Here is a 24,348-nt window from a genome sequence, read left to right on the forward strand (position 1 = left end):
CCCAAACGCACATCTGAGAAAAGCTTGTTAATGGAAACCTCCATCACTAGGGACCCTACAGAACAGTGAGCAATGACCATGAGGCCCGGTTTTGAGGACTTGTATTATGATTCTACACGCATATCACACATGCACGCAAACACACACATAAACACACTCACACAATATATGAATATGTCAACTGTCCTTTAGTAGTGACCACCTCCCTGGCTTCAAATTCTCCCCCTTGTTTACACCTCCACTTGCCCCCCACTTCAATCCACCACCTGCCCCCGCCCCCTCTAAACCCCACCGCCGCACAAGTGCAGTAGTCTACTGGGAGGACTGTGAGGTGGGGTTGTCGCTCTTGCTCTCCTGGCTGGAGGGAGCTTTGCTGTTCCAGGGGCTGTTGGCGCCCAGTTGTTGAAACTGTCCTCGTCGTCGATGCCATTGGCCGCATCAAACTGTGTGTTCTCCAGCCGCGTGATCAGATGCTCGTCCTCGTCCCCGAACTCCCCGCCCATCAGTGTAGGCTCGCCCACCACCATCACATCCTGCAGAGGACAGGAAGGGCCGCAAAAAATTATCCCCGCTACCGGGGTTGGGTCGGGGTGGGGTGGACAGGGCAGCGCAGCAAAAGACCTTATAGCAGAGGACTAACGTGAGTGAGGGGCTTACAGTGCTGAAAAAGCTCTGGAATTACCATGGAGCTACACAGGGCCCATTTGTGTGGATTTCCAACAGGATTTCCACACCTGTCCATTATCTTTGTTATAACTGGACCTGTTAACACTTTTAACTTGTATCTAGATACAGGACTGCTGAGATGCACTATATAAAACTTGTCAGGTAAATCAAAAATTCCCAAAAAAGTAACAATCACTTTCGCTTCCCTCAGGAGTGCCCATTGCAGGGCCGACCCAGCCATGACCCTGTTCGACTGCCAGACGGTCAGTGAAGCACCCGACACCTCGGATCAACAACAGTCATCCTGGGAGGCCATTACAGCTCCGCAGACGTTCTCAGAAGCAGCTAGGCTGGGGGCACAGACTTCTGGCAGCCTTCCAGGCTCACGTCTCAGTGGGCCTGCCCTAGTGACCAGGCCGGCGGTGGGCATCCCTGATCCTTGAGAGCAGCACAGGTTCAATTCCACCTCGGGTCTCGAGTCATTGGTCAATTCGCCTGTCAATCATTGCCAAACCAAGCATGTGTCAACCCACAAACGCGCGGTCCTGAAGGACCAGGGAATGCCCATCACTGGATCATGTCCTGGTGTCTTTTTATTTTTTTTATTTTTTTAAGACATGGGGCTTACCTCGCATTGAAATCAGGAGATTAACCAATCCCATGCTTCCAGTAGCTCTCTCACACACACATACTCACTTACAACTAGGTAAACAGGTCCTAATATAGGAAGCCTGAATATGCTTTATGCTTTACTATAAGAAAGCCAAAATAAAGTCAAAAATAAAAGTTCAAAATAAAACCGCTTGCTTTTTACTTTTACTTCAAATACTTAAGTACATTAAATATCAGAAAATTACTTTTGATACTTAAGTACAGTATATATCAGATACTTTAAGACTTTTACTTAAGTAATATTCTAAAAGGTAACTTTCACTTCTACCAAAGTCTTTTTCTAATACGATACTTGTACTTTTACTCAAGTATTGCTTTCTAGTACTTTATACAACACAGCTTACAGTTACCTGGCTGGCGAGACCAAAGCTGCTGGTGGGGCTTTTCTTGCTGTTGTTGTTATTGTTGCCGCCACCCGTGCTTATGGTGCTGCCGCCGGACATCTTGCGTTTCCGCCGCTTATTGGGCGCTTGTCTGGCTGGCTCGGCTGGGGGAGGTTCAGACATAAAGGGCTCTCGTCACATGGCTCTTTGGCACCTTTTTGGATTTTGATCAGTTCTGAAACTCCTTTTGAGAGCAATTTCTAAGTATTCACATGCCCACCCCTACAATTTACAATCCCGTATTTTGACCGCAAGATCGCACAATATATGTTACGAAAAGCTGGAAACATCATTGTTGTTCATTGCGCATTCACTGTAAAAGTGAGTTGTGAGGAGGCTGTATTTTGTATTCCCATTACCTGGTGGAGCCACCATCCTTTGCCACTTCTGAAACAAGGAGGTCTTGAGGCAGTCTCGGGGACTGAGACTGTAGGTCTTATGCCTGGACATGAGTTCCTGCATGGGCTCCAGGATCACACACAGCTGATGGAGGAGAAGGATGACATAGCAAATTACTTTCTGCAGCAATTCATTGCTTTCTAAAGTTAACAAATTACCCCCCTCTTCCTTTTATGCGGAACTAACACCACGACCACATGAGTAACTGGTCTGACCAGTCTCTAGGTCAGTGCACCAAACTGAAATCTGAGATACAAAACCAAATTTATTCTTTAACCTTTCAAGCCCAATGATTTACACAAAGCAATACTGCGGATAATGCTGCTGCTAGAATTCAACAAACATACTAGACACTGGAGTATTTTTTAAAAGCACACTTACTCGGAGGTAGTTTAACGTGGAGTTGGAGAAGCCGCATCGTGTGATGTTTTTTGACAGCTGCTCCAACATCTGGGGATCCTGGGCCTGACACGAACAAGAGGGTCATGATTATTTACAAATAAACAACATGTGCTTCTTGACATGTACAACCTAAAGTCATCCTTGTTAGAGTATGTATTATAAATGTCCCTATTCTGTAAATTTTGATAACATATGACTAGGCACAACCAATTATACATTAATCACTGTCAACCACTGAATTGTTAAACAATTTTATAAATTTCTTTTTGTTTTCATGTCTAAGTTTTTTTTTTTACCACTCGCAACTGGGTTTTTTTACTACTCGCAACTTCATGAGACAAACTCAATGAAACCCACAATCTACACAGTTGGAGATTCTTACATGCATGGCCAGGATGCTGCGGGGTACCACCTTGCGATGCTGCCGTATGCTGAAGTGCCACGTCTTGATTCTCATCTTATCGTCAAACATGAACATGATTTTTATTGCTTGTACTTGTCTTCTATCAAAACAGTTATTTCAAATTAAGATAAACCATTTGTTAACAATTCCTAAAATTGTGTTAACAGGATCAATCTCAGAGATACATTAACAAAGTGGTCTTATCTTATTAGCAATGGTGGTGCTATACCTGTGTGAACATGGGCTTTCCATTCTGTGTGACCATGGTGTGCACTGATCGCAGTCCAAAGACACAAAATTGTTGTGAAAGGACTCCTTAGGATGCTTCAGAACATAAAAAAGCTCTGTAGGCTTAGCTCCCCCTTCAAAGATACTCCGGAAGTATCGGCGAATCAATGTCCGACCAATAGCTGTTGGAGGTAGGGGATAAATTGTTTTCAGTTATTACAATTAACTTGTAGGCGTTATTATTTTTAAAATAAACTACGGATCAATGTCAATTATTACTTTCTTTCTTTGAATAACATAGGTGATAAATAGCACATAATGGCGTAGTAAATAACAGAACATTATAAGCTTACTATATCGTTTGGGCCCATCTTCCAGACAGAACGTAATGGTGAGCACGGCATCACCCTCAAAGAACTCGGTGGTGAAGGCATCCCACCATAAGTTGTCACAGTCCTGTGAATTCAGACCAAACACAGAGATGAAATATCAAAGCTGGCCCAGATGTGTTACTTGGTTATGCCTCTCTCTCACTGAACATCACTTGCTAACCAAACGAGAACATATCTATTCATTGGGAGCATAACATAAACATAACATACTTTATGTGTCAAATGACTAAAAATGCAAGATTAGCAGTTCACAGTACTAGACTTGCCATTACTCACATTTGTTTTCTAACAACGCCAATTTTTTTTTTCTTCAAACAACATACCTCTGTCCAGTAGGGCTGTCACTTTACGTTCGAAAATCGATTGCACAATCGATTGGACCAAACAACACAAGTTTCGAAAACTAAAATAGGGAATCGATTTTAACCAAATATGTACACTATTAATTTTAAACGAATTAAACAAATAAAAAAGATAGATGTAACAAAATTCACAAACAAGAATATAAAAGAATTCCGAAGTGCAGTAAGCATTGCGAAAGCTAAAAAGAAAATTCCCACCAATTTTACGCACCGGAAACGGCTGTTTCAATCAGCTGCTGTGCTGCTCGTGTTTTGCCAAAAAATGGAGGACAACGCGATCAACCTGTGGGACATGTAGAGAGACGAGTGATAGGCCCTAATCATAGATATATGTCTATGGGCCCTAATAACTTGAGGAGTTCGATGTGGAAGTACTTCGGATTTTTGGTATAGGCCTATCAAACTATTGTAAGGCCATTCACATATATTGTCCTTTATCCTTTCATGTTTATGTTGTGTGATTCTTACGTTGACTGGCCATGAGCGTGACATAATCACGTATAGTGAGCGTAGTGGAGACAGTGTTGCAGGATTTCAGACCCCCCAAGCGACTTTTTTTGTAAAAAGCGACTAGCGACAAATCTAGCTACTTTTTCTGGCGTTCTTGGAGACTTTTGGAGACTCTGATGTGATGGCATGTAACGTCCCTTTTTACTCTTCTGTGTGAGCAGTGAGTTCGTGCTGTGTGAAAGTCTCATGCCTGTTTCATTTGTGAATTACATCGAGCTCGCCCGAAGCGTTTTTATGATTATAAAAGTAGGCCTAATGACTGGCCTGTAGTATCAGCCCATGTTATTACACGGAAGTAAATATTCTATAGATCTAACAGCTCAGACAACGTTATTGGAAGGTGCCGCAACTCTATGGCCGCAACCTCGGGTGAGATTACCAGTCAGTATATATATCTATGTGAGATTACAACCAGAATCAACGAGACGAGAGCAATGACATGATGACAGGCAAACAAGGACACGCTAAACAGGAGCTAGAGATCATAGCCTAGTTTAGCCACGGCCACTGATGTGTATGTATTGTACTCACCTGCCGAAGTTCAGTAAATTCCACAAAAGGAGGATTCTTTGTCGTGTGAAGTTATTTAACCCACGTCAGACGAGCGGTGCATTGCCCATTCAAGAAGTCACAACACGACAACTGGTGTCAGAAGCGGGATCCAACTTTCCAAACCGTGAGTAAATCCAACGGATGAAGTAAGGACCCAAGAGATAAGTGCAAGCTAATCAGCTGAACGACGCTAGCAGTTCAGCAACATTGCAAAACGGAGGAGTGTTTATTGTTCGTTGATTAATGCTAATCGGCTAGCTAGTGGACTAGCAGTGGCAATCATTCACCTGTCAAAATAAAAGCCCAAGAAAAGCTAAAGGAAGACCTTCTTGCTGGCAACGTTTCATGAGTTTTACTATACAAGTCAAAGAGACATTATAAAAAGAAACAGCTTTTTAAACTCACAAAATTTGCTGTGCAAGTCCTAGAGGAGCATTTTAAGGGATTTTTTGTCAGCTGATATTGGCAGTAAAAAAAAAAAAAAAAAAAATTATTGGGCTGTTAATCACCTTCTTGAAGAAAGAATAACAAAAAAATGACCGACGAATTACAAGGAGCTACAGCAGCCTTAAACGAGTCGGAACAAGCTCCAAAATGGCTGCAGGCTTTACTAGATAGCCAAAATCAACAGGCAAAACAACTGCAAATGATGCTTGCCCCCGTTCTTACTCACATAAGTGAAAAGGCGGCAGTACAGACCCTCACACCACATCTACCTGCTCCTACTGGTGGTGGGGAAGAGATGGGACTACGCTCAACAGGGGACAGGCATACATTTGAGCCTAATGTTATGCCTCCAGCTATGTTGGACATGTCTGTAAGGCCAAGAGAACATGTCAGTGGGCCCTTTGCAGCTGAGCTGGATGTTATCAGCCAGCGTGCTCGCAACTCAGGTCCGACTAGGCGGAGCATTAATCCTGAACTTGACATTAGACGGAGAGATAGCAGAGATCCGGAACGTGAAACACAACGTCTATTCCCCAACCAAGATGGGCAGAGGCTTAATAATAGTCAGCCGTCTGTGCAGGAAGTACGTAGGCCTAAGCTTGCCACATACGATGGTAAAGAAGACTGGGATGCCTTTTTGTTACCGTTTGAGCGCCTGGCCAGGAAATATGGATGGAGTGCTCCTGAGAGAGTAGACAGACTGCTTGAATGTTTGAAGAGGAGCAGCTATTCGATACGTCTGTTCACTACCAGAGCGCACAAGAGAGGACTATGTCCTTTTAGTAGAGCAGCTCACTCAGCGCTTTGGGCAAAAAGACCCTCCTACTACCGTACGAAGAAAGCTAGGAGAACTTCGCCAAGGCAAGGAGACGACAGCTGAATTTGCAGAAGAGGTACGACGTCTCGTCACTTTTGCATATCCAGGAGTCGATCTTCGGCTACAAGACCAGCTGGCAACTGATGCCTTCTTGAAGGGTTTGAGAAATCAAAAGGTGGCCTATGAAGTTATGAACCGTGACCCATGTTCTCTTGCAGAGGCTCAGAAGTGTGTAGAGGCCCACGAACATAATTTCAAAGCCACTGTGGGGCGTGAAACTGAAATAAAGAGCAGAGCGAGACGCATATCTTGGGCTGATGAGGGAGACATCGGCGATGACTTTACTGCTACTTCTCGTAGAGTGCAGGCTCCTCAATATGTCACTGCTGATCAGTTTTCTGTACTGACTGACCAAATCAAGGCCCTTGTTAGTACAGTGGGGAACTTGCAATTGCAGATGGATAATCTCAAGTCTAATCATGCAGAAAACCAGCCAACAAGAGCATCAGCACGACCCCAAGTGAGGAGGCAAAGTCCCCAACAAGTGCACCCTGGTCGAACACGCTCCCTGTCCTCAAGCCCGAACCGTGGCACACCTGGTACGTGTTTCACTTGTGGAGAACAAGGGCATTTCAGGAGAGACTGCATGAGGTCATCAAGTCCGACAGGAACCCGAAACCATGGTGAAAAGAACACAGGCCGTCAGACACCACCTGAAGGCACCATAAATTCAAGTCACCAGCCACAGGACTTACAAATTAGCTGCACCAAAAACAAAGGCGAGAGTCTACAGATTCCTGTAACTGCAAATGGTGTTCCAACTCAAGCTGTGGTAGACACTGGATCCCAAACAACAGTGATCTCTGAGGAGCTGTATCGGAGTTTCTCAGGATGTGAGCCGACAAACCTGCACAAGACGTACCTCCTGAATGCAGGTGTTGGAGATGGCATGAAGGCAAAGCGTGGGCTGACCGTCACCTTCAAAATAGCATCTAAGACCATTGACTGGGATGTGCATATAGCCCCCATCCGTGACTCTGTTCTCCTAGGATTGGATTTGATGAAGGCCCATGACGTCGTCATCCACACCCGTGGCAAAGTTTTCATTGGAAATGAACTTGTACCGTCCAAAATAGTGAGAGGGGATGGATCTGACTATTGTCTTGCCAATGTGATTCTGAGAGAGACTACCACTATACCACCCACATCGGAATGTGTGGTGTGGGGGGAGGTAGAAAATCCAAGACCGGGTGTCCCAGCCGTGCTCGAGCCTTTGAACATCACTGAAGCTGTAGCTTCCGGAAGTGTTGGAGAAGCAGGTGCCAGTCAGACTATGCAACTTTTCCACCAGTAAAGCAGCATTGTCAAAAGGAGCATGCCTTGGGCTTTTAGTTGAAGCTTATCCTGACGAACCAACAAGTCCATGCCAACAAGGTGCAGCAACCAAATTAGAGAGCGAGTCAGTGAGTGTGCGACCATTGGTGGTTGGAAGAGTAGCAACTATTTCTGACCTACCTCAGCATCTCCATGACCTGGTTGCTACCACAAGCGAAACACTCACTGAGGAACAGCAGCAGCGTTTTCTTCAGCTACTAATAACTTACCAATCCATTTTTGCCAGAACTAACTCTGATCTGGGTTACCTCTCTGCTGTAACACAGAAGATTGACACTGGGTCAGCTAGACCTGTGCGTCAGCCAGTGAGAAGAACACCTCTTGGCTTCCAAGGTGAGGAAGAAGCCCATCTTCAAGACATGCTGAGAACAGGTGTCATCACACCATCATCATCGGAGTGGGCCTCTCCAGTGGTTTTGGTACGCAAGAAGGATGGAGGAGTACGATGGTGTGTAGATTACCGCAGCCTAAATAGTGTGACAGTCAAAGATGCGTATCCTTTACCCAAAATAGAGGAATGTCTTGATGTTCTCGGGGGAGCTACTATGTTCTCGACACTCGACTTGCAATCTGGATATTGGCAGATAGCAGTGGATGACAAAGACCGTGAGAAGACGGCGTTCATCACCAGATGGGGCCTCTACGAGTACACCCGTATGCCTTTTGGTTTGTGCAACGCCCCCAGCACTTTTCAAAGGGCTATGGAGCTTGTCCTCAGGGGACTCCAATGGGAGACGTTGCTCATTTATCTGGACGACGTCATTGTCCTAGGTAGAGATGGGGATGAGAGCCTGGATCGTCTTTCACAAGTCTTCGATTGCCTCCACAGCTATGGACTGAAGTTAAAGCCATCAAAATGTCACCTGCTCCAAGAGGAGGTTCTCTTCCTAGGCCACATTGTGAGTGGAGAAGGTATTCGGCCAAACCCAGCTCTGGTCAGGGATGTACAGCTCTGGGGATCTCCCAGCAACGTTAAGGAGCTTCAAGCCTTTCTTGGACTATGTAACTATTACCGGAAATTTGTACCAGCTTTTGCAGAGCTGGCAAGTCCTCTCCACAATCTTCTAAAGAAGGGAGCCATGTTTCAATGGACAGAAGAACATCAGGAGGCCTTTACACAGCTAAAAGAAAGACTAACAACTACCCCAGTGTTGGGATACCCGATTGCAGAAGGCAAATACATTCTCGACACTGATGCATCAAATCATAGTATTGGAGCAGTCCTGTCACAACTCCAGTGGGGAGAGGAGCGAGTACTGACATATGCCAGCAGTCACCTTACACCAGCTCAACAGAGGTATTGCGTCACAAGGCGTGAGTTACTTGCTGTTGTGCGCTTCACCCGCCAGTTCCGCCACTACCTGCTGGGAAGGAAGTTTTTGCTGCGAACGGATCATGGCAGTCTCACCTGGCTCTTCAGGTTCAAATATCCCGAAGGCCAGCTGGCACGGTGGTTAGAGGAGTTGAGCCAGTATGACTTCCAAATAGAACATCGTGCAGGCCACAAACACTCAAATGCTGACGCCCTGTCGAGACGAAGCATGGAATATGCAGACAAATGTGACTGCTATCAAGCAGGGAAATACTTGTCTGACCTCCCATGTCAAGGTTGCAAGTACTGCCAAAGGCTTCATGAACAGTGGACACGTTTTGAGGAAGATGTTGATGACGTTATGCCATTGACGGTGAGGTGCATTGAGCCTGCCAGTGAGCCCAGTGGTGATCCCATACAGTCGATGGAATCAGGCCAACTATCAACAACCCAGCTGGAGACTCCAGTAGTTAATTGGATAGAGTCCATCAGCTCTGATGAGCTTGCCCAACTCCAGAAAGTTGATTCTGTCCTCTCCATCCTTCACCTGTGGAAAGAATCTGGGACACTTCCAACTAAAGATCAGGTGATGCTTGAGAGCCCTGCAGTGAGGAAGTTCTGGCTCTGTTGGCCTCAGGTGGTATTGAGACAAGGAGTTCTATACTATTCCTGGGAGAGAGTCGGAGGGCAACATCCAACATTGCTGCTGTTAGTGCCAGTTTCCATGCAACAAGAAATCCTGCAGGCTAGCCACAACCCTCCCAATTCTGGTCACCTTGGGGAGGTAAAAACCTTAGAGCGCCTGCGCCAAAGCTACCATTGGTATGGAATGGGCACAGATGTCCATCTGTTTGTGAAGAAATGTCAACACTGTAATGCATCCAAAGCTGCAGGACCAACAAAAAGGCCCAAGCTGCAAAACTATCAAGCTGGTGCTCCTTTGGACCATCTCCACCTGGACATCCTTGGACTGTTCCCAGAATCCAGCTCAGGAAACAAGTACATTCTTGTCATAATTGACCAGTTTACTAGATGGGTGGAAGCTTTCCTGTTCCTGACCAAGGGGCAGAAATAACAGCCAAGAAGCTTGTGTATGACTTCATTGCTCGATTTGGTGCCCCCCTTGAGTTGCATACCGACCAGGGCCGCAATTTTGAAAGTTTACTCTTTCAGAACGTATGCAAGCTTCTGCAGATAACAAAAACTAGGACTACCCCATATCACCCAGCCTCTAATGGACAAGTGGAACGGTTCAATAGGACCTTGCTCCAAATGATCCGGTGCTATGTGGACCAAAATCAGAAGAACTGGGACGAGCACTTGCCATTACTTACCTCAGCCTATCGCAGTTCCCGGCATGCAGTTACAGGGTTTACACCTAACCAGCTCATGCTTGGCAGAGAAGTTCACCAACCGCATGATGTTCAATCTGGGGCCGCAGAACTCAAGTCAGATAGAATGGGTGTAGTGGAGTTCCTTTGCAATCTAAGAGAAGGACTTGAGGAATCTCAAAGCATAGCAAGGAAACATCTCCGCACCGCACAAGAGCGCCAGAAGAAGATATATGATGTGCGAGCTCAAGAGCATTCATACAGTGTTGGAGATTTGGTGTATGTGAAGGATGACACTAAGAAGAAGGGACTAAGCCCCAAGCTCAAGTCACCATGGAATGGCCCCTTCATTGTTTCTGCCCGTCGTGGCCATGTCCTCTATGAAATCCAAGGCTTTAAGCGCAGCAAGATACTTCATCATGACCGGCTAAAACCCTATGACAGTGATGTGGTTCCTATTTGGATTGGGCGTCGGAGAAACCAAGTGCTACAGCAGCAGGACCTGGCAACACCACTGCCTGAAGAGGATCTCCCGTTGGTACCAGAGCTACCACTACTAAGCATTAGTGATGAGCCAGCCGAGGGAAGTGCTTCTCAGGAGTCACACGAGGAAGACGAAGCATCACACCTTAAAGCTTCAAGACGTCAGGAGGAGAGAGGACCAGGAGCCCAATCTACCCCAGATAAGATTATGAAGACTTCTAGAGGGCGTATTGTTCATAAGCCAGAACGATTCAAGAACTAGTAGTTTAGAAGAGAGACTGTTTAGTTAATTTTCAGATTTCTCTAGTTCATCGAAGTCCAAGTTTAGTGTTAAAAGAGAATATGTGAATTTAAGAGTGATACAGAGAAAAAAAAAATGTGTTCTACTGCATTTGATTGTGTTAGATGTGTTTTGGAGTCACTTGTACTGAAGGGACTCAGTACTCCTGGAGGGGGGTAGTGTAAGGCCATTCACATATATTGTCCTTTATCCTTTCATGTTTATGTTGTGTGATTCTTACGTTGACTGGCCATGAGCGTGACATAATCACGTATAGTGAGCGTAGTGGAGATACCATGTCAGTTTCAGTTTCTAGGTTGATAGGCTCACAGCTCACCGCATGGACAGTAGTAACATAACTGTTCTGTGCCCGAGCTAGAGATCATAGCCTAGTTTAGCCACGGCCACTGATGTGTATGTATTGTACTCACCTGCCGAAGTTCAGTAAATTCCACAAAAGGAGGATTCTTTGTCGTGTGAAGTTATTTAACCCACGTCAGACGAGCGGTGCATTGCCCATTCAAGAAGTCACAACACGACACTATGGAGAAGAACAATGCGGTAGGCTATGCAAACTGTGCAATCGAGTTCTACGAAGGCGAAATTTGTTTGACATTTCTAATCGTAAACACAGACACAGCTACGTTGAAGCCTGCAGTCATGTTTGTCACTGATGTAATGGCAGTCCACTCGGCTTATTGTTTTTCGAGAATGTTGCACTCCTGTTTGTCATTGTGCACGAAACTTCACGCCAATAAATCATCAGAAATATCAGGGGTTTGCACGGCGTGTCATCAGATTTGGACGTTGCCATATTGGAGATACTCGCCTCATTAGAAAGCATTAGGCTGAAGTAAATCCCTAACATCGTCAAGGAAAATGGTTAGTTATTGTCGCGTTTTAGGTTGTACCAATAGGTCAGACTGAGAAAAACATCTGGTGTAGGTATCGACTTCCAAAAGTTATTAAAGCAACACCAAAGAGTTTTTTTCTACCCTAAAATAATGTTTCCAAAATCGTTTCATTGGTTCATCAACTCGTAACAGGGTGAACGGCAATTATGCATTCGCGGCCCTCTATCGGCTATAACCGCACTATGTAAGTTTGCCAGATCGGGTGAGGAGCCTCTCGCTGCAGCCTGCAGGCCGACGCACCTTTTGGGCCGATAGAATAGGCTATAATGTAATTATTTTGGCCAACGATCGGGCCAAAGGAAGGACAATGGTTACATTTCCATATTGACACTTGACTGATCCAATAACAGCTCACGTCAGGCCCCACCCCTCCCATTTTGGCTCAGAGCCAGGATTCTGTGCGCGCATCTAAAGTTAATCGAAGTACACGAAATTGCGACAGGTGCCGGTAGTGACAATTGTATAACAAGGAGCCTCTCGCTGCAGCCTGCGGGAAGGCGGGGCTTGACATCAAGCCCAGCCCACATAGACATTAGGCGAGTTCGTCTTGAGGCAGATCTGTGCAGATCTGACTTGATGTGATGCATGCTGGGTTGAACACAATGCATACTGGGATGGACGCAATGCTTGCTGGTTAGAAATTTTGTCCGACTTCTGTCAGCCGGGGAGGGACTTACCACCGTGACACCATGTCACATGACCTTAAAATATCGCGGGAGTCTTAGCCTGCAGACAGATCTTGCAGTTGCCTTCCACGAGCTGCACGAGCTAAAACACACCCTCATGACGTCAGTTCAAAGACGTGATAGGGCCATTTGGGAGGAATGTCCTCATGACGATTTTGACGGCAGTCTCATGCTGCTTCCTTATGTTGGAATATGCGAAAATAAACAGAAATCGAAGGGATACCTTCTTATACGTGATTTCTGCAACAATGGTAGGCTAGCCTACTGAAAACGTTTGGATATTCTGTTATTTTCTGCTGTTGGCTAAATAAATAGACACACATATAGGGAAAACACTTGATATTGAATTTATGTGCTACAAAGCAGGCCTGTTAACTGTATGACAACAGTGGTTTATTTACACTACATCATAAGAATTATTTTCGCCAGTCATCATGCTCATTTTAATGAGTAAGAATGAAAGTTCTGCTGTGTTTATTGCAAACAACATTCCGCGATATCTCCCGCGAGTCACGTCAGGCAGACTGTAGCCTTTCTGTCCGGGATGAGCTGCTGTTGTAGCTCCTCCCGGCTAGCCTCTGAAGATCACGTTTACGTAGAAAGCCAGACGAAAGTCAGACTCAGTCAAGACGAACAAGCCTATTCTCTGCCACATCCAAGTCAGCCATGTTTTTTTGTATTACGTCATGCAGTTTAAAATTGCTGGCCTAACGTTACCATCGCGGGTTGCTGACAAGTAGCCTAGCCTATCTACCGGTGGTCCGATAGCTGCTTGCTATCTGGGCAGTAGCTAGCCTAGAAATCTAGACGCACCCTAGCGGCGGCAAATTAATTTGCTCAGCCTGTACGTCTAGTATCAAACCATAGGACCTCATCCAATCACAGCGCTCTATTTTGTTAGAGAGTCTTAAGGCGGGCTTAACAGGATAACGACAGTCCTGCGACGGTGAACAACAAGGAAGGTGGCTATGGCGAACTAAGAGCGGTTGTTTGAATCAGTGTTGGCGTCAACTTGAAACTTGAACTTCTTTGAAAGTAGAGCAACACAATGCACTTAAGTCATTCCTTTCAAAGAAGGATGTAGGCCTATTTGCCGTTTTGCCGACCGGATACGGATATGGTCGTAGCGCTGGCCTATTGCATGCCTAGGCAGTTTGAAAGACAATTCTCTGCCCGCCCCTTGGATTAGCGAGGTGAATGGTTCGATTCCAGACTATACATTTCAATGATATAGGATGGCCCGCCAGGCTAGGCAGTAGCCTATATTTGAGATGAGGATGTCGAGCTTGATCTAACCGGTTAACGTTACACAATGCATGTTTCTGGTTCACCTGTTGTTAATAAAGCAAAATCGCCCCTTTGTAGGCTATTTGGTTGTAATGGAGAATTCTTGCTGTTAAACTGATAGTCCATGATAATGAAACAACACACCATTCTACTTTTGAGGGCTAAATTAAATGAAATATGGCTCGTTTTCCGTTTGAACACATTGTCATCAATATTTAAAATGACCAATTTTTGTGAATGTGCATGGTTATTGTTTCAAAATCGGAAATCAAATGAACGAAAAAGTAGGCCTACACCAACCCAATTACAGTAAAGCCTAGGCCTACATGAAAAATTCACTGTTGTCCCAGATAGCAATTTCCTTTGGGCCGGATCCGCATAAAAGCCTTTAGATCCGCCTGTAGCGGACATACGGTATCTGGCTGTGGGCCAGATCTGCTCCTGATAGAGGTTTCAGCTCTGCTAGTAATGCTGTTTTATCACCGGTTTACAGATTTGTCCCAGGTCCGATTTCCGCAACTCAACTGGAAGTCAGGAGATGCGTTTAAAATACAAAACACTGATTTGGCCCAAACCTGTGATACGGATATGAGCCGAAGGACCATTTTTTCACAGCAGACCCAGGTGGTAATGATATTAATTAAGGTGCTGATTCTGCTAAATTGACTGTCCTTTCCCTACTTCATTGTCAACTGGCTGCTAAAGAAAAAAAAAGGTATTTTGGAATGGCACAAATTTAGAAACCATGGGGGTGCACTATGTTCCCATGGCCACTTCATTTCTACAGTAAGGCTGGAAAAGAAGATATAGTTGGCTCAATATTGATCATATGCTCGTTTCATTATTTTTATTAGTACGTAGCAGTGGTAAAAGTAGTCAATTGTTGTTTGTGTCAGATCTAACAGTGCTATGAAACAACCCCATATTCTTGGCACGCATGCAGAAGTCCAAGCAGTAACGTTAATCAAGGATCTTTGGTTTGCGCACTATCAATCTTTTGACATGATTTGCCAGCCTGGGGTTGGACTAGGACACAGCCCAACTTTTCAAGGTAGGCTATCTGCTTTTTATCTCTGTTGGTTTATTCAGAGACAACAACAAGCAGCCGAGCGATTGATAACTTTACTGTAAGTTTATACTATTATTTTCCAGCAATATCGGCTACTAGCTTAGCTTGAGCAAAACAGCCATCACAATAACTAGGCTATTTTGGAAAAAACAGTGATAATGCTAACAGGATTACTGATGATAAAAAAACGAGTGTAATTGTGACTTAGCCTATTTTCAAAAAGGAATAAATGGCTAATGTTTATTTTGTGTTGTTTCAGATTGACCATGACTGAGGAAGACAGCCTGAATATCGATGGGAACAGTGGAATTAACACGACTTAAACTTCTACAGCCAGGTTGTTGAATAAAAAAAATAATAAGACACTTATTTGTAAAGTTTTTTTTACCCCCCTAGCGTGTTTGTAGCCTATGTTTATTAGTTGAGCTGTTGGGAAAACTTTACGAACTTTAGCCTGGGTGAACCTATAACGAACCTGTTAGCAAATGTGTAGCAAACAGATTTTTCAGGATAATTAATTACCAATCACATTTCACATGTCAAACAAAGCCAGCTGATATCTGATAAACGGGTCCATACCACACACAATAAGCGGACCCGTATTGCATATGATAAGCAGATCTGGAACACGTCAGTAACACAGACTATCATAAGGAACTGGGCCAGTCTTAGCCCTTATTGGAACCAGATCCGTCAAACGGATCCAGACCAGTTTTGGACCGATGTGCGTTTGGACGCCGGATCAGGTCCATTATGCAGATCCGTGCCGGACGTTGCGGTAGGTGTGGCCCAGTTCCGTCCCAGTGTATGTTTGCTATCTGGGGTTGCATGAAATGTAATTTGTGTTTAGCCTAAATCATCAGTTTCTATCATCTAATATGAAACAATATATAATTCGCTACCGGGCTGTCGGCAGTAGGCCTAAAGCCAAAGCGTATGGGGAGTGACGTAGGCAAAGAAAACATGGCTGGGTTGGATGTGGGCGGGGCTTGATGTCAAGCCTGCAGGCTGCAGCGAGCTGTACTTGAAAATAACACCAATGTAGAAGCTACAATATATCAAAAATACAATATAGAAAGTAGGCTAGCATATGTCAGCAACATGTTGAAGTTCGTTGAGTTTGAACAAGGAGATGTAAGCAAGCATACAGAGCAGAGGGACATTGAGCAGGTGCTGGAGAGTGTAGAGCTACATGATAAGAACTCAGTGGTGGAGCAGGTAGGCTATGTGTGACATGCCATGATGATGATTATGATGACTTATTAATTGCGATAATGTAGGATAATTATATGGTAGGCCTAATGATAATAAGGTCGTGCTGTGATTATAATAACAAATAGCGCAACTTAAATTTTCTAAATTAATTATTTGCAAACCCGGACAGCAAAAGAGTAGCCTATCAAATCGATGTTAATTGTTGGTCAGATTGATCAGTTTCTGTCAGACGCCCAAAATTCAACCTCGATTGCATGAGTGCCTGTTGGTCTCTCCAAGTAGAGCGTTGGGTTCTATCTTGGAAGGGTTATCATGGTAAAGATGGGCTAAAGGCTGACGGAAATGTATGCTACGAAACGTCAAGTCATGCATATAACCTATACGATAGGCTACTGGAAGACATTAAAGATAATTAGTTTATGTAGCTATACATTTCCATACAAAATGTACCAGCAATGTAGGTAGGTAGTATCCTACAGGAATAAAATATTTCCAGCAAAGGCCCTGTTTATTTCATGTTGTTTCAGTTGTCCTATAGTGATAGCTAAATTACATTAATGTCTACGACAATCTTAGTAATTTAGCTCTTTACACATAGGCGTCAGTATTTGTTTGGTGCTGCTGTGAATTGAGCATTGTGTTTAAATGTAGCCTATTGAATAATTTGAAATGATACTTTGAATTCAAGCAGAAGCTCTTCTGAAGCATACTTAGTCAGCCATGTTTTTTTGTATTACGTCACGCAGTTTAAAATTGCTGGCGGCGAGAGGGAGGGAGGCAGTCGGCAGAGAGAGCCAGATGACAATAGACTGGCGGCGGCCCACCGGTTTCGCTGTCGCCGGCGGACCGCTGAGTTTTTGCACATCGGTTCTACCGCGGTCCGCTGGGCTAACGAGCCTCAGATTTGACAAACTTTTCTTTATTCATGTATAGCCTACGGCAGACTGCCGGTGGCCTAACGTTACCATCGCGGGTTGCTGACAAGTAGCCTATCTACCGGTGGTCCGATAGCTGCTTGCTATCTGGGCAGTAGCCTATATTTGAGATGAGGATGTCGAGCTTGATCTAACCGGTTAACGTTACACAATGCATGTTTCTGGTTCACCTGTTAATAAGGCAAAATCGCCCCTTTGTAGGCTATTTGGTTGTAATGGAGAATTCTTGCTGTTAAACTGATAGTCCATGATAATGAAACAACACACCATTCTACTTTTGAGGGCTAAATTAAATGAAATATGGCTGTTCTGTTTGAACACATTGTCATCAATATTTAAAATGACCAATTTTGTGAATGTGCATGGTTATTGTTTCAAAACCAGAAATCAAATGAACGAAAAAGTAGGCTTACACGAACCCAATTACAGTAACTAGCCTAGGCCTACATGAAAAATTCACTGTTGTTGCATGACATGTCATTTGTGTTTAGCCTAAATCATCAGTTTCTATCATCTAACATGAAACAATATACTATATAATTCGCTACCGGGCTGTCGGCAGTAGGCCTAAAGCCAAAGCGTATGGGGAGTGACGTAGGCAAAGAAAACATGGCTGAGTTGGATGTGGGCGGGGCTTGATGTCAAGCCTCGCCTTCCCGCAGGCTGCAGCGAGCTGTACTTGGATCGGGTAGCGGATCTGTAGTTCGATGGAATGAGACATAAGAAACTACAAATTTGACTTGCATCTGATGTCGCAATACATCGTACTTTTATAAGTCATGCAAAATATTCTACCTTGTCTGTGGACATCGTTATTTGCAAAGCCGGTGCTGGATTGCATGCGTGCGACAGAGGGAAAGTTCTTTGGTGTTGCTTTAAAAAAACAGGGAGAAAGGAGAATGCCAAGTTATCAGAGGAAGGGGGGCGCTTGTGGTTGAACTTGGTACTTCGTCTCCCTCACCCAACTCATATGGATCTGCGCTGCCAATAAACTAATTTCTCGCTGCCAATAAACTAATTTCTCGAAACATCTCTTGTGGTCCAAGTCCTGCCCTATATGCCTTTGCATCTTAGACGTATTTTGATGAGCTTTTCTGTTGTTTAGACACGGCTACAATCAGGTAAGATATCCAAAGTGCATAATACTCCATTGTAGCCTACTTCATTCACCGAGTATCGCCAATATGGCCGCGCGTGCTGGGTTACCATGGTTACCGGCCAGAACGTGACGTCCGTGCAAACCCCTTGTCACTCCCCATAGATATATACACTAGATGTCGCCTTCTGCTTCTCAGCATGCGTCAACACCGCCGCCATCTTTGTACAGGGATCTGAAGCGCTAAACTAGTTCTCCTGTATTGTCAGCGTTACCTATTTAGCGACGTTTGGCCATCCCCAGCGATAGAAAACCTTTTTAGCGATTAGCGACAAATTTGGGAACTTCTCACAATGATGGCAGATCGGCTTCTTTGTTGTTGAAACGTAAGAAAATCACCTTTCTCATGGCTTTGTCATTTATGAATTCAGCTACATCTCGTTTGCCCATGGCACTGACCCATGATTATAAAAGTAACGACTGGCGTAGCCTATGTAGTAGCAGAGGTAAATGTTCTACAGATCTACAGCAGCTTCTGGTGAGATTACAATTTACATGAGTAAACGAGACGAGGGGTATGTGGCCTCAACCAGAGCCTGTCTAGAAGAGCCTGTTTACTTTCATTGTATCGAACCTGGTTGCAGTTTACTCATTGTTCCTCTAGGGGCCGCCGCTAGCTAGTGCAGAATGAATGGGAGTCTATGGGGCTAGACGGGTAAAATGTATCTTTATTATCGTCTTAAGCTTAGTTTTCTCTAGACTCAACCATAAATACATGCCTGTCAGTTGGAACAACCCAAAAAACTAGATAATTGCTTGAGATTTTGACGATTTATGGTGATTTTATTTTCGCTAGATCTTTGCCCAGATTGACTCTAATGCATTATAGAGGAGTGGATCACTGAAGCAAGATGGCGTCTCGATTGACGCATTCGTTCCAATGAACAGCAGTAGTCAAGGCGACATCTAGTGTATATGTCTATGGTCACTCCCAAGGGGGCAGGCGAATTCCCGGAAGTAGAAGAATCGATGTAGGCTGGAGGGACCACCTCTCTGCTAACTCCCATAGAAGCCCATTCATTCTAGGATTTTTTTGAAATACTATAACTTCATATAACATATATCCTGTGCCAATATTGTAGCTTCTGTGTAATCCACATAAACACTACAAAGGCAAAACAGACTCCACTACCTCGTCCGTAACGTTGGTTACCCGTAAGAAGAATGGTTAGCTTGTTCGGTTGGAGGGAAGCTAGCTTTGACGTAATCTCTCTTTCGCGCCGTAGGGAGATAACCGTATTGTTTGGATAAGAAGCTCAGTCCACCTTACTGTCTGACGGTAACTCATAAGCAAAACCTAGCATACACTACCGTATGTTAAGGTAACCCAGACAGCAAAATATATTTGGGCCAGATTTGGTCCAGATCTTCATTAGCATTTGGCGCAGATCCTCTAAACGGACCTGCCCCGGGGTCATTTCTTCCAACGGGCCAATACCGGAACAGGTTGGAATTACGGATCAGAGACAGATCTGGGCCAGAACTGGCCCAGTACAGTTAATATTGCCATGGCATTTGGTGCGGATCTGGCCCAGACTCATATTCTACATCTGGGGCTCATCTGGCCCTGGTCTGTGATTCATATTTAAGCTATCAGACAAAGACCCACACAATTTGTAATTTTCAAAATAGTTTTTTATTTTAAAAAGGCAAAAGAGAACGCTGTGTCCGCTAGCCTAAGTTTAGGCCTAGGCCTACAACATAACACAAACCAATATGTGAAATATAAGGCTTATGTTGATAAACAAACTCCGCTAAACGCACTGAAAGAAAATGTCATGTTAACATAGTCCGTTGCATCTAACCGGCTGATGTCCCGATGATGATGACGACGGCGCTCAGCTGTGTCGGAGGAAGATTACTGGCAGTCTGGGGAGCACTGAAAGCACAGAACAGTTGGGCGATCCTGCAGATCAGCAGGTCGGTGGACTTTGACAGCGACAGTGTTGTTTCGTGAGAGTTCTTCGACGTTAGCTAGGCTACTCAATCCAGACTGCAGGGCAGGCTGCTATCATGGCAGCTCGCAGGTCAGCAGCAGTTCCTTGGTAGATCTCTCGCAGAGGCTAGCTGTCCTGAGAAATATTTTCGAGCAGACGGTGAATAGCAGCGCCGTTCACGGATGGATATCAGAGGACCAGGGCAAAAACTAGCCCAATGGACTAACGTTAAAGTTAGGCATCAACCTGCGATTCTTCCTCACTGCTCCTGTGAGACGTACAAAAAGCACACAAAGCAAAGAAACAAAGAGTAAATATTAGATTAAACATCCAAAGATTATTTATTTTATAACAGTAACGTTATAGTATGCCAACAACGCATTGCATCCCAAACCGGATAAACTGGAGGACAGCGACAATTCTTGTGAACCTTCGATAAAAGGCTTTACAGCCCAGTTTTTCCACTCTAAATCCATTTTAAACAGGCTTAAAAAACACTGGCCGTCTAAAGCTACCTGCAGTGCTACTAGCAGCAAGGCTAGCTACAGACAAATGGCTACGAATTTGCAGCTAACACACAAGGACACGATATTAAGCGATTTTGGTGAATAATAAGCAAAGCTCACCAATTTAGCCTTAAAGCTCATGTTCACATAGTTGTGGATGCATGTTTAAAAGAACCTAGACTACAAGCTAACCGTAGCTACTACCCAGCTTGTCTGGCACGTTTCAGGTTGTCAGAATTTCAGAGTAAACTAAGTTTGTAAACTTTCATGTTTAATACAGAACAGGCCTAAATATTTAGCAGACTAAAATGACATCAACACCAGTTTACATTTAAAATGATACTTGTATAATGTACTTACCAATAATCACAAAGATGGTGCAGCCTGTCTTCCACTCTGCATAATCACATAACGTAGTTGCAGTTGCAGGTTTATGTGGGGGAAAAGTGGTCCGTTAGTTGTGGCGCGTCAGGTCTGCGCAGCTCCTGAGGATCTGGCCCACACCCGCCGGGCGGACTCAATTCAGTTGTGGCGCGTCTGGTCTGCGAAGCTGCCCCGGATAGGCGCCGCACCCGCTGGATGGACTGTCACAGTCAGAAGCTACAGACAAGTCTGGCGCAAAGTTGGTGCAGATCTGCATAGTGAGTGCGACTGCTGCGCGAATCTGCCGATTCAAAAACGGATCTGGCACAGATGTAAATGCTGTCTGGGAAAGCATTACACAGAGGCAACCTAATAATAATAAAAAATTAAACCCAATTTTTTTAAAAACGGCACTAATCATTTCAGAGGTTTTCGATGGATTGACCGTAGGTCGGAAAAGTGGAAAGAAGATTAGCTTCAAGGCTATAACTTTTTTGTTTTGTTTTAGCATGACTGTTTTTGAAGATGATCATGTATGGTAGCTTCAACATTAACACGACTTGGTGAGGATGATAATAATAATACATAAATAAATGTTTAACATTGATGACTTTGAAGGCGAAGGAAGTGTGAGAAGAATTTCTGTGTATCTATCATATGAGTTACAAGATTCAGTTCGATGGCTAACGTCACGAAGTTAGGTGTGAGTCTGCACAGTACTGGGGGGACCAACTGAAAAATCGTTCTATTTGACTCAGTGCCCTCCCATTGAAAACGACGGAGTCTGTTCGTCCATTTCTTTTACTGTCTATGGTCACTCCCCGATGTGAGTCGCTACCCGATGTGAGTCACGCATGCTCAGATTGATAGGTTTTACGGCATAACGCCAAGGGATCCGACTGAAATCCATAAAATAATTCACTTTTCTGTTTCAAAAACGTTTTAGCTATCTAAGATTGTTTGATTGCTAACGTTAGCAAGCGCCTTTCAAGTGACAGCCTTTGTTGTGCTTGATTGCTTACTTGCCAGCAGTGAACAAACTTTGTTATGTAGGTCAATTTTTATTGATATTACAGAAGTCTCTCGCTAGCAGGCTACTTCAGCCTCTAATCTAGAACTGACATTAGATCATGCCGTGAAAAAGTGATGCCTTACGCTTACGCATTACTGCTGTGTAGGCTAATGTCATTATTCTGTGGCTAACAACAGTAGTCGCAAAGTAGCAAAGTGACGCATTCGCGACTCACATCCGGTAGCAACTCACATTGGGGAGTGACACCCCTAATTGCTGGCTTGCGTCTACAAGCGCCCTCTTTAACGTTCGTCCTAATGCCTAGTTGTTTGTGGATTGATTGGCCTATATTTGGCGTTGAAAATGGAAACGTCTTTAGACATAAAAAAATTTTATTTTACAATCGATTCAATGAACACTTTGCCAGATGCACTTTGCCAGTTGCCACTTTCTCAAAAATCGAACAGTTTTGTTTTTTTACAAAAGTGACAGCCCTGTCCAGTTCTGTAGCCGTTTATTAAGCTCAAATATTCTGTAGTCTGCCTGGTTCCCATACGGTGTGTGCCTTCTAAGAAAACAGAGATTGAACAGTTTAACAGTATACCAGGGTAGACGGGGTGTTTGGTTGGCTACTGTATAAAAACGTATCACCATGCAACAAAAATCTACCTACACTATTCCCGGCTCCAAGTATGTAGGAGGGTACATTGGTGTGGGGCTGCAAAGCCACAAACATGCAGTTAAATCTGATGCAATTCTACACAAGCACTCAGTAGAAAAAGGGCTTATTAAAAAACTATCTCGGAGGAAGTAAAGCTGATGATTATCTAACACAAGCACTGGGCTCTGTTAGCAGACCTACCCCACATCTCTGTCCAGCATGGTGCCTGGGTGGAAGGGGGGAAAGGCACTACCGTTGGGGGGCTCCTTTGGGGAGTACAGCTTAACATTTTTAGAGGAGCAGCCTACCAAGACGAGAGAAAGGGTTGCTGAGTGAGCACCTGCGGCATGGTCAGAGTTCCAACACAGCTTTAAAACATTCCAACATGGACCATAACAGGCAAAGCCAAAATTCCGCACAGGACATGGTTGCTGTGTCCATCATGGCACATCCCACATTTTTTAACTTATCCCTGTGAGCATTCTGCTTTCAGCCGAGTTTCTAGGGACCGTCTACAAAGTGCAAAACCGAAAGTGGATACAAATACATTTAAATAGCTTCACTGTTATTGAGCTAGTGCTTCCAAAATCATAGCACACAGCTAGTGCTTCCCTAGCAATACATTACACCTGCCAATTACGGGAAAAACGGACTCACCCTATTTATAATATATTTTTATCGGGGGTAAAATTCAATAGCTTCATTGTTATTGAGCCCACTCCTTCCAAAATCACAACACACATCTAGGGCCTCCCAAGCAACATGCTACAGCAGCTAATTATGGAAAAATGGACTTGCCCTATTTATAACATATTTTTAATGGGAGGAAAATTCAATAGCTTCACTGTTTTTGAGCCTAGTACTTCCAAAATCACAACACACATCTAGGGCCTCACTAGCAACATACTACACCAGCTAATTATGGAAAAACGGACTCACCCTATTTATAATCTATCTTTAATGGTTGAAAATTCAATAGCTTCATTGTCATTGAGCCTAGTGCTTCCAAAATCACAACAAACATCTAGGGCCTCACTAGCAACAGACTACACCTGCTAATTAGGGAAAAATTACTTGCCCTATTTATAATATATTTTTAATGGGGAAGAAATTCAATAGCTTCACTGTTATTAAGCCTACTGCTTCCAAAATCACAACACACATCTAGGGCCTCCCAAGCAACATACTACAGCAGCTAATTATGAAAAAAATGGACTCTGCCTATTTATAATATATTTTTAATGGGGGACATTTTCAATAGCTTCACTGTTATTGAGCCTACTCCTTCAAAAATCACAACACATGTCTAGGGCCTCCCAAACAACATACTACACCTGCTGATTAGAAAAAAATGACTTGCCCTATTTATAACATATTTTTAATGGGGGGAAAATTCAATAGCTTCGCTGTTATTGAGCCTATTACTTCCAAAATCACTCCACACATCTAGGGCCTCTCAAGCAACATACTACAGCAGCTAATTATGGAAAAATGGAATCACCCTATTTATAATATACTTGTATTTGAAAAATGTAAATAGCTTGACTATTTTTGAGTTTTGCACTTCCCAAGT

At 44.0% G+C, this 24,348-nt stretch overlaps 1 pseudogene; it reads right to left on the reverse strand.

Annotated features, from left to right (window-relative positions):
* Positions 1–305: 305 nt before the first annotated feature.
* LOC143123792 (LIM domain-binding protein 1-like) lies at positions 306–23,075 on the reverse strand (annotated as a pseudogene).
* Positions 23,076–24,348: the final 1,273 nt, after the last annotated feature.

The sequence above is a fragment of the Alosa pseudoharengus genome, unplaced genomic scaffold, assembly GCF_046254945.1.
Source record: "Alosa pseudoharengus isolate Yale_2024_CS ecotype anadromous, Long Island Sound unplaced genomic scaffold, YU_APseudo_1.1 YU_APseudo_1.1_scf_15, whole genome shotgun sequence".
Lineage (NCBI taxonomy): Eukaryota > Metazoa > Chordata > Actinopteri > Clupeiformes > Clupeidae > Alosa > Alosa pseudoharengus.